The sequence below is a fragment of the Moschus berezovskii genome, chromosome X (assembly GCF_049115385.1).
Source record: "Moschus berezovskii isolate FMDL1 chromosome X, NW_MosBer_1.0, whole genome shotgun sequence".
NCBI lineage: Eukaryota > Metazoa > Chordata > Mammalia > Artiodactyla > Moschidae > Moschus > Moschus berezovskii.
This window is the reverse complement of record NC_142488.1, coordinates 81,780,168-81,794,329: the sequence shown is the minus strand read 5'-3', so window position 1 is coordinate 81,794,329 and position 14,162 is coordinate 81,780,168. Positions and strand designations below refer to the sequence as shown.

Below are 14,162 nucleotides of genomic sequence, written 5' to 3'. Positions count from 1 at the left end.
ACTCTCAATGGGAAAAATTAGGAATCTCTTCAAGACTTTGGAGAGATCAAGGGAGCATTTCATGGAAGGATAGGCATGATAAAGGACAGAAACAGTAAGGACCTAACAGAAATAGAAGAGATTAAGAAGTGGCAAGAATACACAGAAGAAGTACACAAATAATAATAATGTCTTAATGAACATGATAAACATGATGGTGTGGTCATTCACTTAGAGCTAGACATCCTGGAGTGTGAAGTCAAGTGGGTCTTAGGAAGCATTACTACGAACAAAGCTAGTGGAGGTGACAGAATTCCAGCTGAGCTACTTAAAATCCTAGAAGGTGATGCTAAGATTCTGCACGCGATTTGTCAGCAAATTTGAAATACTCAGCAATGGCCACAGGACTGAAAAAAGTCAGCTTTAATTTCAATACCAAAGAAGAGCAATTCCAAAGAATGTTCAAGCTACTTTACAATTGTGCTCATTTCACAAGCTAGCAAGTTTTTGTAAAAAATCTTTCAAGATAGGATTCAGCAGTATGTGAACCCAGAACTTCCATATGTACAAGCTGGGTTTAGAAAAGGCAGAAGAACCAGAAATTAAACTGAGAACGTTCACTGGACCATAGAGAAAGCAAGAGAATTTCAGGGGAAAAAAAATCTATTTCTGATTCATCGACTACGAGAATGCTTCTTTTGATTGTGTGGATAACCACAAATTATGAAAAATTATTTTTTTAATTTATTTTAATTGGAGGCTAATTACATTATGTATTGGTTTCACCATACATTGACATGAATCTGCCCCGGGTGTACATGTGTTCCCCATCTGGAACCCCCCTCCCTCCTCCCTCCCCATCCCATCCCTCTGGGTCATCCCTGTATACCAACCTCGAACATCCTGTATCATGCATGAACCTGGACTGGTGATTCGTTTCACATATGATAATATACATGTTTCAATGCCATTCTTCCATATCATCCCACCCTCTCCCTCTCCAACAGAGTTCAAAAGACTGTTCTATACATCTGTTTCTGTTTTGCTGTCTCGTATACAGGGTTATCGGTATCATCTTTCTAAATTCCATATATATGCGTTAGTATACTGTAGTCAGAGAAGGCAATGGCAAGCCACTCCAGTACTATTGCCTAGAAAATCCTATGCATGGAGGAGCCTGGTAGGCTGCAGTCCGTGGGGTCGCTAAGGGTCGGACACGACTGAGTGACTTCACTTTCACTTTTCACTTTCACACGTTGGAGAAGGAAATGGCAACCCACCCCAGTGTTCTTGCCTGGAGAATCCCAGGGATGGGGGAGCCTGGTGTGCTTCCGTCTATGGGGTCACACAGAGTCGGACATGACTGAAGTGACTTAGCAGTAGCAGTAGCAGTAGCATACTCTATTGGTATTTTTCTTTCTGGCTTACTTCACTCTGTATAATATGCTTCAGTTTCATCCACCTCATTAGAACTGATTCAAATGTATTCTTTTTAATGGCTGAGTAATACTCCATTGTGTATATACACCACAGCTTTCTTATCCATTCGTCTTCAGATGGACATCTAGGTTGCTTCCATGTCCTGGCTATTATAAACAGTGCTGCGATGAACATTGGAGTACATGTGTCTCTTTCAATTCTGGTTTCCTCGGTGTGTATGCCCAGGAGTGGGATTGCTGGGTCATATGGCAGTTCTATTTCCAGTTTTTTAAGGTATCTCCACACTGTTCTCCATAGTGGTTGTACTAGTTTGCATTCCCACCAACAGTGTAAGAGTGTTCCCTTTTCTCCACACCCTCTCCAGCATTTATTGCAGAGATGAGAGTACCACACCACCTTACCTGTCTCCTGAGAAACTTGTATGTGGGTCAAGAAGCAACAGTTAGAACCGGACATGGAACAATGGACTGGATCAAATTTGGGAAAGGAGTACAAAAAGGTTGTATATTTCACCTTGCTTATTTAACTAACATGCAGAGTACATGATATGAAAGGCCAGGCTCAATGAATCACAAGCTGAAATCAAGATTGCAAGGAGAAATATTAACAGTCTCAGATAGGCAGACACCACTCTAATAGCAAATGAAGAGGAACTATAGAACTTCTTGATGAGCATATAAGAGCAGAGTGAAAAAACTGTCTTGAAACTCAACATTAAGGAAACTAAGATCATGGCATCTGGTCCCATCACTTCATGCAAATTGACAGGGAAAAGGTAGAAGTAGTGACATTGTATTTTTTTGGACTCCAGTTTCACAGTGGATGGTTATTGCAGCAGTGAAATTTTAACTTGCTCCTTGGAAGGAGAGCTATGACAAACCTAGACAGTGTATTATTAATAAAAAGCAGAGACATCACTTTGCCAGCAAAGGTTAGTAGAGTCAAAGCTATGGTTTTACCAGTAGTTATGTGTGGATGTGTGGAGAAGGCAATGGCAAGCCACTCCGGTACTCTTGCCTAGAAAATCCCATGGATGGAGGAGCCTGGTAGGCTGCAGTCCGTGGGGTCGCTAAGGGTCGGATACTACTGAGCAACTTCACTTTCACTTTTCACTTTCACACATTGGAGAAGGAAACGGCAACCCACTCCAGTGTTCTTGCCTGGAGAATCCCAGGGATGGGGGAGCCTGGTGGGCTGCCGTCTATGGGGTCACACAGAGTCGGACACGACTGAAGTGACTTAGCAGCAGCAGCAGCATGTGTGGATGTGAGTTGGCCCATAAAGAAGACTGAGCACTGAAGAATTGATGCTTTCAAATTATGGTGCTGGAGAAGGTTCTTGAGAGTCCCTTGGACTGCAAAGAGATCAAGCTAATGAATCTTAAAATAAATCAACCCTGAATATTCATTGGAAGGACTGATGCTGAAGCTGAAGCTCCAATATTTGGCCACATGATGCAAACAGTCAACACATTGGAAAAGACCCTGATGCTGGGAAAGACTGAAGGCAAAACGAGAAGGGGGTGGCAGAGAATGAGATTGTTAGATAGCATCATGGGCTCGATGAACATGAATTTAAGCAAATTCCAGGAGAGAGTGAAGGACAGGGAAGTCTGGTGTGCTGCATTCCATGGGGTTGCAAAGAGTCAGACAGGTATTAGCTACTGAAGAACAACTACTTATTCCCAAACTAAAAATAATGAAGTGCCTCATGGCTCAGTACTGGGCCTCTTCTCTTCTCTACTCTGAGTACACTCATATTAATATAAGCAATTGCTTAGACAATACTAATACTTGAAACAAAATCTCCAAAGTTAAACTTTTAATTTCTGCCCTCTGCACTTCCAGTCAAAACTTGATTCTTGTCTGATTTTCCCTATCTTAGTAAATAACACCACCATTTGCTCAGTTTGTTGTTGTTCAATTGCTAGGTTGTGTCTGACTCTGAAACTCCATGGACAGACAGTACATGCAAGGCTCCTTTGTCCTCCATTATCTCCTGGAGTTTGCTGAAATTCATGTCCATTGAGCCCATGATGCTATCTAACCATCTTATCTTCTGCTGCCCCCTTCTCCTTTTGCCTTCAATCTTTCCCAGTATCAAGGTCTTTACCAATGAGTTGGCACTTTGCATCAGGTAGCCAAAGTATTGGAGCTTCAGCTTCAGCATCAATCCTTCCAATGAATATTTAGGACTGATTTCCTTTAGGATTGACTGATTTGATCTCTTTGTAATCCAACGGATTCTCAAGAGTCTTCTCCAGCATCACAGTTCAAAAGCATTGATTATTCAGTCCTCAGATTTCTTTATGGTCCAATTCTCACATCTGTACATGACTACTGGAAAAAAACATAGCTTTGACTATAGAGAACTTTGTTGGCAATGTGATGACTCTGCTATTTATTAATAATAAAGTCTAGGTTTGTCAGAGCTTTCCTTCCAAGGAGGAAGGGTCTTTTAATTTCATGACTGCAGTTACCATTCAGTGTTTTTGGAGCCCAAGAAAAAAAATCTATCACTACTTCCAATTTTTCCCCTTCTATTGGCTCGAAGAGATGGGACCGGATGCCATGATATTAGTTTCTTTATTTATTTATTTTTCTAATGTTTCTCTCTTTATTCTTTCTTTCTTTATTTTTTTATGTATAGTTTTTTTTTTTCTTTTAAAAATATGGAACGCTTCACGAATTTCCGTGTCATCCTTGCGCAGGGGCCATGCTAATCTTCTCTGTATCGTTCCAATTTTTAGTATATGTGCTGCCGAAGCGAGAACCTTAGTTTCTTTAATGTTGAGTTTCTAACCAGCTTTTTCATTCTCCTTTTCACCCTCATCAGAGTCTCTTTGGTTCCTCTTCACTGTTTGCCATTAGTGTGGTGTTGTCTGGATATCTGAGGTTGTTGATATTTCTCCCAGCAATATTGATTCCATCTCTTGTTTCATCCTGCCTGGCCTTTCACATAATATGTTCTTCATTTAAGTTAAATTAAAGGACTGATGTTAAAGCTGAAACTCCAATACTTTGGCCATCTCATGAGAAGAGTTGACTCACTGGAAAAGTCTCTGATGCTGGAAGTGATTGGGGGCAGGAGGAGAAGGGGACGACAGAGAATGAGATGGCTGGATTGCATCACCGACTCAATGGACATGAGTTTGAGTGAACTCCAGGAGTTGGTGATGGACAGGGAGGCCTGGCGTGCTGTGATTCATGGGGTCACAGAGAGTCGGACACGACTGAAAGACTGAACTGAACTGAACTGAATAGGATGATAATATACAACCTCGTGGTACTCCTTTCCCAACTTTGAATCAGCCCATTGTTCTATGTCCAGTTCTAACTGTTGCTTCTTGACCCACATGAACGCTTCTCAGAAGATAGGTAAGGTGGCCTGGTGCTTCCATCTCTTAAGGAATTTTACACTTTGTTGTGATCCACACATTCAATATTTTAGTATATTCAATGAAGCAAATGCAGATGTCTTTCAGGAGCTCCCTTGCTTTCTCCACCAGGGAAGTCTATATTTGGATGGCATCATCGACTCAATGGTCATGAATTTGAGCAAACTCTGGGAGACAGGAAAGGACATGGAAGCCTGGTGTGCTTCAGTCCATGGGATCACAAAGAGCCAGACATGACTGAGTAACTAAGGACCAACAACTTGCTTTCTCCATGATTCAAAGAATGTTGGCATTTTGATCTCTGGTTCCTCTGCCTTTTCTAAAGCTAGTTTGTACATCTGGAAGTTCTGGGTTCATGTACTGTTGAAGTCTAGCTTGAAGGATGAATTTGCTTAGTTGCTCAGACCTAAATCGTTAAAAGTTTTCCTTGATTTATTTCTTTCCCATCAATATTTATTAGTACTTCCTGCTGACTCTACCCTCAAACTCTTTTATTTTTTTTCAGGTTGTCTAATTCTATTTTTTAAATTTATTTATTTTAATTGGAGACTAATTACTTATATTATTGTATTGGTTTTGCCATACATTGACATGAATCTACCCAAGGTGTACATATGTTCCCCATCTTGAACCTCCCTCCCACCTCCCTCCCCATCCCATCCCTCTGGTTCATCCCAGTACACTAGTCCCAAGCATGCTGTATCATGCATCGAACCTGGACTGGAGATTCGTTTCACATATGATGATATACATGTTTCAATGCCATTCTCCCAAATCATCCCACCCTCGCCCTCTTCCACAGAGTCCAAAAGACTAAAGATGATACCCTCAAACTTTTTCTTAAATCTGAACACTACTCACCATCTTCACTATTACTACCCTGGCCTCAGTCGCTATTAGTTCTTGCATATATTTAGGCAACATCTCTGTTTCTACCATTATTTATTATTATTTGTTTTCTTTGCAGTAGCTAGAGTAGTCACAGAAGCTAAAGCCTCAGTTAGACATGCCACTTCTTGCATCAAAACATCCAAAGCTTTATTGTCATATATAAAGTGACACCCCGGGTTCTTGTCATGGACATCAAGTCCCTGTATACCTACCTCTCTGACCTCAGTTTAGTCTTCCCCACTTCTCACTCACTCAACTGTACTTGCTTGCTTTGTTGTTCCTGTAACATGCATGCAAGATCCTCCTTTAGTGTCTTTGTACTTGTCCTTCTCTATGTTTGGAAAACTCTATCCCAAAAGACCCTTGACTAGTTCCCTTAATTCATTTAAGTCTCTGCTCAAATATTGCCTCCTCAAATAGGACTTGGTTGACTATTCTATCTAAAATAGCACTCCTGTCCCTCTCTTTCCCTCTACCTTACTTCATATCCCATCATAACACTTGTTACTTACATTATACTACATATTTGCTTACTGTTTGCTCTCCACCAGAAATAAGTTCAGTGAGGACAGAGAGTTTATCTGTTATGGTCACTGCTATGACTCCATTGCCTACAATAGTACCTAGCACATAGTATGTACTCCAAAATATTTTTGAAAAAAATCAGTTAGGATACTGCAAACAGTTTGCTAGTTTTTAATAGCAGAGAATGTATTGATTATAAATAAAATACTGTCCCTATCATTTTCTTAGTAATTATGTTTTAATAACTTATGACAAAATCCTGCCATTTAACTTGTGTCCATTACTTATTCCTTCTTTTCTTGCAGCATTCTGCATTTCAAAAAGAAAGTTACTGGCAGATAACTTCAGGGACACCAGACCCAATTGCTGAGTTGCCTGATGGCAGTTGTGGCCATTTTGAAATTTTGCAAAAGAACACAAATGCAAGACAGTGATTAGGATATAAAACCTCTCCCTATTCCTCAAAAGATGGGGAAAAAGTTCTGGAGGTATTGGCCTATTGTGTTTCCCCTTTGTCTAGCAAGGAATAAAGCTACTCTTTTCTACTTTTTGCAAACTCTGTCCCTGTATTTCTGTTTGGCATCAGTGGACAGGGAGTGAAGATTTGGCATCACTTTCAATGTTAACATAAAGAAAACAAGATTTCAGAACTTTGCACTCATCATACTGTTGATACTACCTTAACTGTGCAGGAATATTAGGCTGGTGACAACAAAAACTATTAAAATTGGAACTGATAAACAGAAGCTTAGGAAACTTTTTCAGCAAATGATGTCTGATTCTAATGTTGATTACCTTCAGCTGTATGACTTAATGGACTACTAGATATGAAATTTCTAAAGAGAATATATGACTGTGATTTAGATAACCAACATCTAGATGTTCTATGTAAATATAGCTGAATGAATATTTCCTTGTCAGTTTCAATCCTGATAAATGAGGTAACCAATTTGAGTATTTTCAAGTGGTTCATTACAGCTCTACTGAAGACCTGAAATATATATACATATATATGTATATATTCACCTTCTAAGTCACTTCAGTTGTGTCGTTTTGTGCAACACTATGGACGATATTCAGAAAACGAAGATCATGGCATCTGGTCCCATCATTTCATGGGAAATAGATGGGGAAACAGTAGAAACAGTGTCAGACTTTATTTTTGGGGGCTCCAAAATCACTGCAGATGCTGATTGCAGCCAGGAAATTAAAAGACGCTTACTCTTTGGAAGGAAAGTTATGACCAACCTAGATAGCATATTAAGCAGAGACATTACTTTGCCAACCCAGGTCCGTTTAGTCAAGGCTATGGTTTTTTCCCGTGGTCATGTATGGATGTGAGAGTTGGACTGTGAAGAAAGCTGATTGCTGAAGAATTGATGCTTTTGAACTGTGGTGATGGAGAAGACTCTTGAGAGTCCCTTGCACTGCAAGGAGATCCAACCAGTCCATTCTAAAGGAGATCAATCCTGGGTGTTCATTGGAAGGACTGATGCTAAAGCTGAAACTCCAATACTTTGGCCACCTCATGGGACAAATTGACTCACTGGAAAAGACTCTGATGCTGGGAGGGATTGGGGGTGGGAGGAGACGGGATGACAGAGAATGAGATGGCTGGATGGCATCACCGACTTGATGGACATGAGTTTGAATGAACTCTGGGAGTTGGTGATGGACAGGGAGGCCTGGCGTGCTGTGATTCATGGGGTCGCAAAGAGTCAGACATAGATGAGCAACTAAACTGAACTGAATTGATGGACTGTAGCCCATCAGGCCCCTCTGTCCATGCGATTTTCCAGACAAGAATACTGCAGTGGGGGAGACAGGAAGATGGCGGAGGAATAGGACAGGGCAACCACTTTCTCCCCCCAGAATTCAGCAAAAGAACACTTGAACGCCGAGTAAATCCCACAAAACAACTTCGAATGCCGGCAGAGGACATCAGGCACCCAGAAAAGCAAACCATTGTCTTTGAGAGGAGGTAGAAAATAGTATAAAAGATAAAAAGAGAGACAAATGACGGAGGGACAGAGCCCCATCCCGGGAAGGGAGGCTTAAAAAAAAAAAAAAAAGAGAGAGAGAGAGAGAGAAGGTTCCAAACACCTGGAAACACTCACTGGCGAGTCTGTGGTGAGCAGTGGAACCTCAGAGGGCCACATAACAAGGGAGAAAAAAGAAATAAATAATTAAAACCCACACACTAAGTGCCCAGAGGTAACTCTCAGCGGAGAAGCCACACAGCTGCCTGTACCCCCACTAGCAAGCAATCCCCAGTGTAGCTGAGACATTGCGAGCACTCCCCACAGACGCCAGGGATATTTGTTAGCAGCGTTCCTCCCTCCCCACAGCATGACTGAACAGGTGAGCCTATAAAAGTGTCCCCACAACGCCCCCTTGTGTCAAGACAGGAATTAGACACTGAAGAGACCAGCAAACAGAAGAGCTTTAACAGAAGGAATTGCCTTGGAAGTGACAGATCGAGAAGTATTGAACCTACTGCAAGAATAAGACTGAAAACCAGAGGCAGAGGCTTAAGTCCAAAGCCTGAGAACACCAGAGATCTCCTGTTCCAGGGAACATTAATTGATAGGAGCTCAACAAATGCCTCCATACCTATACTGAAACCAGGCACCACCCAAGGGTCAACAAGTTTCAGAGAAAGACATACCATGCAAATTTGCCAGCAACACAGGAGAATAGCCCTGAACTTCAATATACAGGCTGCCCAAAGCCACTCCAAACTCACTGACATCTCAAACTCATTACTGGACACTTCATTTCACTCCAGAGAGAAGAAATCCAGCTCCACTCACAAGAACTCAGACACAAGCTTCCCTAATCAGGGATCCTTGACAAGCCACCCATTCAACCCCACACACAACGAGGTAACTACATAATAAAGAGAACTCCACAAACTGTCAGAAGTCGGAAAGACCACCCCAAGCACAACAATATAAGCGAGATGAAGAGGCAGAGAAATACCCAGAAAGTAAAGGAACAAGATAAATGCCCACCAACACAAACAAAAGAGGAAAATATAGGGAATCTACCTGATAAAAAATTTTGAATTTTAATGGTGAAAATGATTCAAAATTTTAAAAGCAAAATGGAGGTACAGATAAATAACCTGGAGAAAAGAATTGAAAAGATGCTAGAAAGGTTTAATAAGGATTTAGAGGAAATAAAAAAGAGTCAATATACAATGAATAATGCAATAGATGAGATAAAAAACACTCTGGAGGGAATAAACAGTAGAATAACAGAGGCAGAAGACAGGAAAAGCGACTTAGAAGATAGAATGGTAAAAATAAATGAAACAGAGAGGAAAAAAGAAAAACGAATTAAAAGAAATGAGTACAATATTAGAGACCACTGGGACAAGGTTAAACGAACCAACATTCAAATCATAGGAATCCCAGAAGAAGAAGACATAAAGAAAGACCATGAGAGAATACTTGAGGAGATAATAGTTGAAAACTTCCCTAAAATGGGGAAGGAAATAATCACCCAAGTCCAAGAAACCCAGAGAGTCCCAAACAGTATAAACCCAAGGCGAAATACTCCAAGACACATATTAATCAAATTAACAAAGATCAAACACAAAGATCAAATATTAAAAGCAGCAAGGGAAAAGCAACAAATAAAACGCAAGGGGATTCCCATAAGGATAACAGCTGATCTTTCAACAGAAATTCTTCAGGCCAAGAGGGAATGGCAAGCCGTACTTAGAGTGATGAAAGAAAATAACTTACAGCCCAGATTACTGTACCCAGCAAGGATCTCATTCAAACATGAAGGAGAAATCAAAAGCTTTACAGACAAGCAAAAGCTGAGAGAATTCAGCATCACCAAACCAGGTCTCCAACAAATGCTAAAGGATCTTCCCTAGACAGGAAACACAGAAAGCGTCTATAAACTTGAACCAAAAACAATAAAGAAAATGGCAATAGGATCATGCTTATCAATAATTACCTTAAACTTAAATGGGCTGAATGCCTCAACCAAAAGACAAAGGCTGGTTGAATGGATACAAAAACAAAACCCCCATATATGTTGTCTACAAGAGACCCACCTCAAAATGAGGGACACATGCAAACTGAAAGTGAAGGGCTGCAAAAAGATATTCCACTCAAATAGAGACCAAAAGAAAGCAGGAGTAGCAATACTCATATCAGATAAAATAGACTTTAAAACAAAGGCTGTGAAAAGAGACAAAGAAGGAAACTACATAATGATCAAAGGATCAATCCAAGAAAAAGATATAGCAATTATAAATATTTATGCACCCAACATAGGAGCACCGCAATATGTAAGGCAATTACTAACAAGTATGAAAGCGGAAATTAACAACAACGCAAAAATAGTGGGAGACTTTAATACCCCACTCACACTTATGGATAGATCAACCAAACAGAAAATTAAAGAAACACAAACGTTAAATGATACAATAGACCAGTTAGACCTAATAGATCTCTATAGGACATTTCACCCCAAAACAATGAATTTCACCTTTTTGTCAAGCACACATGGAAACTTTTCCAGGATAGATCACATTCTGGGCCATAAATCTAGCCTTGGTAAATTAAAAAAAAATTGAAATCGTTCCTAGCATATTTTGTGACAACAATGCAGTAAGATTAGATCTCAATTATAGGAGAAAAACTATTAAAAATGCCAATATATGGAGGCTGAACAACACACTGCTGAATAACGAACAAATCATAGAAGAAATCAAAAGATAAATCAAAATATGCATAGAAATGAATGAAAACGAAAACACAAAAACCCAAAGCCTCTGGCACACGGTAAAACAGTGCTAAAGGGAAGGTTCATAGCAAAAGAGGCACACCTCAAGAAACAAGAAAAAATTCAACTAAATAACCTAACTCTACACCTAAAGAAACTAGGAAAGGAAGCAATGAAGAACCCCAGGGTTAGTAAAAGAAAATAAATCTTAAAAATTAGGGCAGAAATAAATGCAAAAGTAACAAAAGAGACCATAGCAAAAATCAACAAAGCCAAAAGCTGGTTCTTTGAGAAGGTAAATAAAATTGACAAACCACTAGCCAGACTGATCAAGAAACAAAGGGAGCTCAGCCTCTGGCCTTTGCGTCTGACTGTTCTAGCTCGATGTCTCCAGCCATGAACCGGTTTAGTACCTGGTTAATGGGAGCCACCGCAACCCCGCCGCCTGCACCACCGAAAGCTCGGACCTGGACAAAATTGATATGTCTTTGGATGATATCATCAAATTGAATCGAAAGGAAGGAAGGAAGCAGAATTTCCCGAGATTAAATAGAAGACTTCAGCAAAGTGGTGCCAGGCAATTCAGGATGAAAGTAAGATGGGGTATTCAACAGAATTCTGGTTTTGGTAAGAATGATCTGAGCTGTAGAGGAAGAGTGATGCCTGGGAAGAGACGTCCTTATGGAGTACTGGCCTTGCAGCTAGGAAAGCAACTGGAATTCGAAAAGGAATTAGTCCTATGAATCGACCACCTCTAAGTGACAAGAATATAGAACGGTATTTTCCAGCATTAAAAAGGAAGGCAAACCTTCTGAGACAAAATGAAGTGCAGAGAAAACCAGTTGTAGCTCTCAAGAGACCTAACCAGTTAAATAGAAAAAATAACATTCCAAATAATTTTATCAGGAGTGGAAATAAATTAAGTCATCAGAAAGACACTCGTCAGGCAACTTTTCTTTTCAGAAGAGGCCTGAAGGTTCAGGCCCAGTTGAACTCAGAACAACTGCTAGACAATGTAGTAGCAAAGAGAACTCGTCATTGGCGAACTTCCACCAAAAATGGAGGAATTTTGACTATAGCCATTGATAATCCAGGAGCGGTGCAGTGCCCAGTAACTCAGAAACGACGATAAACTCGTACTGCTGTGCCCTCATTCTTGACAAAACGGGATCAGTCTGATGTAAAGAAAGTTCCTAAAGATGTCCCCCCCACAATTTGACATAAACAGTGTTGGCAAACAGACAAGGATGACTTTGAATGAGCAATTTGGGATCCTGATGGAACAGAGAGCCACTCTCACTTTCAACAAAGGAGGAAGCCGCTTTGTAACCGTGGGATATATCCCATGTCAAAGGAACTTTTCAGTGATGACTCTTAAAAATTTAATTGCTTGAAGAGTTCATCACAGAAATTCAAGAAACTTTATTTCAAAATATTCACAAGGCTAAATAACTCTTATTTTTATTTTTTAAGTTTTTTTAAACATGTATAAATAATGCCCTGAAAGAATAACAGGGAATATACCTATATGTTCTTAAAGATTTCATGGTTGGCCCAGACAGAACAATTCTCTATTTGACTTTTTTGATTCCTCATGCAGCAGAAAGAATGTGGAAAGAGAGAAATTAATTATTTTATGACAGTGGTGTTTGGGATCTCATTGCCTTTGTCCATTTTTTACACCTTGCCATGGTAAATCTTGGTCTCCAAGATTTGAAGTAGGTCCCTTTGTTGCTGTCACTCATACATTAATAGTGTTGGTGTAATAAATACAGTTGACTTTTCTTCATTAGGGATATAAAAAATTATTAGAATTTCAGTTTGGGGGTTTAAGATTTATGGGGATATCTGGAACTTGGTTCATTTTTCAAATAACGTTAGGTTAATCCTACAGAGTTGTAAATCTTTAATGCTGAACTTTTTTTTTAAACAAGAAATGTGACTCCAGGCATTAGCTTCTGTTTAAAATATTGGTGTTTAAAGGCTGTAAATGGGTGTTTACAAAGTTATCTGATAGAGCCTAATTGGAGAAAGTCCAGAGTAAAAATCTGGTAATTTGTGTGGAGAGAAAGTAGCAGGTGGAAGATGGTAACTGAGATGAAGACTTTAAAACTTAGGTCATAGGTGTACTGTTTGGATTTAGTATAGTTTTGAGTCTAGTGTGCACAAAGTATTCTTCAGATGATATTTGGAATAATTATAATTAAAATGCATTGAGTTCCGTAGATATTTTGATAGGAAAATTAGCCATAAAGTCCTGAACTTCTTATTTGAAAAAGTTAAATTTTAAGTTTACTAACTTGAACAGTATACATACAGCTCTTAAAAAAAATGTATATGTCACAAGGAAAAAGTGCAAAATTATAATAGAGTTAACATTATTACTACCTTGTTCTCTACTTTTGCTTCTGATATCTTGTGTAAAGTTCAGGCATTTGTGGTAAGAAAAGGATTTCTCCCCCTCACACTCTGGAGGGTTAGGAGGAGTTAATTTGTTGTGCCAAGCTAGTGCTGAAAGTCCTCAGATGGTTGTAAATTTTAAGTAATGATATAATACCAAAATGCAGCAAAATATTCAAACTACAGGTTACAAGTTTGTTTATTTTGAAGCTTAACTTTTTGATTTGCTGTAATGTTAAAACCTCTAAGTAGGTGTTAGTTTTACTTGCAGTGTATTATTTGTTTTTATTTTTCCTGTTAAAACACAAAACATTGTTATGGCTCCTGCCTGCATTGCAGGGTATACTAGACTTCATTGTTGTTTCTCATGGTCCTTTGGTTACTTGGTTTATACTAGCCACGGAAAGCTATCAAAAACAGTTTCATGCTTATACCAAAGAATTAAATCTGATCCTTAATATTTGGTATTTTGCTTGTAAGTCTACTCATAAGGGATTATTGGAAGCCAGTCATACAATTTGAAAGTAAACTCCAGTCTCTCTGTAGGCCAAGGACTCATTGAAAAACATTTTTGCAAGTATGAATGCTTAGATTTGATTCATGAACAATACATTTTAGACTGGTTTAGAGTTATTGATAACTTATTTTAAAACAAAGGAAAAACAACTGAGCACGAGTTTGCTGTCTTTAGAGCAGTTTGTGAAAATACAATGTAAAGATGTTTTCATTTTCTTGTTCTTTTAAATATTATTGTACAGACCTATTATTAATGTCTTCTTTTTAA

General features: G+C 39.3%; 1 non-coding gene and 1 pseudogene across 1 annotated transcript; one reads left to right on the top strand and one right to left on the bottom strand.

Moving 5' to 3' along the window:
- Positions 1-4,084: 4,084 nt before the first annotated feature.
- Positions 4,085-4,192, bottom strand: LOC129535381 (U6 spliceosomal RNA). The gene has a single exon (XR_008681643.2). It is a non-coding gene; the product is annotated as a U6 spliceosomal RNA (small nuclear RNA).
- A 7,182-nt stretch (positions 4,193-11,374) lies between these two features.
- Positions 11,375-12,588, top strand: LOC129564640 (UAP56-interacting factor pseudogene; annotated as a pseudogene).
- Positions 12,589-14,162: the final 1,574 nt, after the last annotated feature.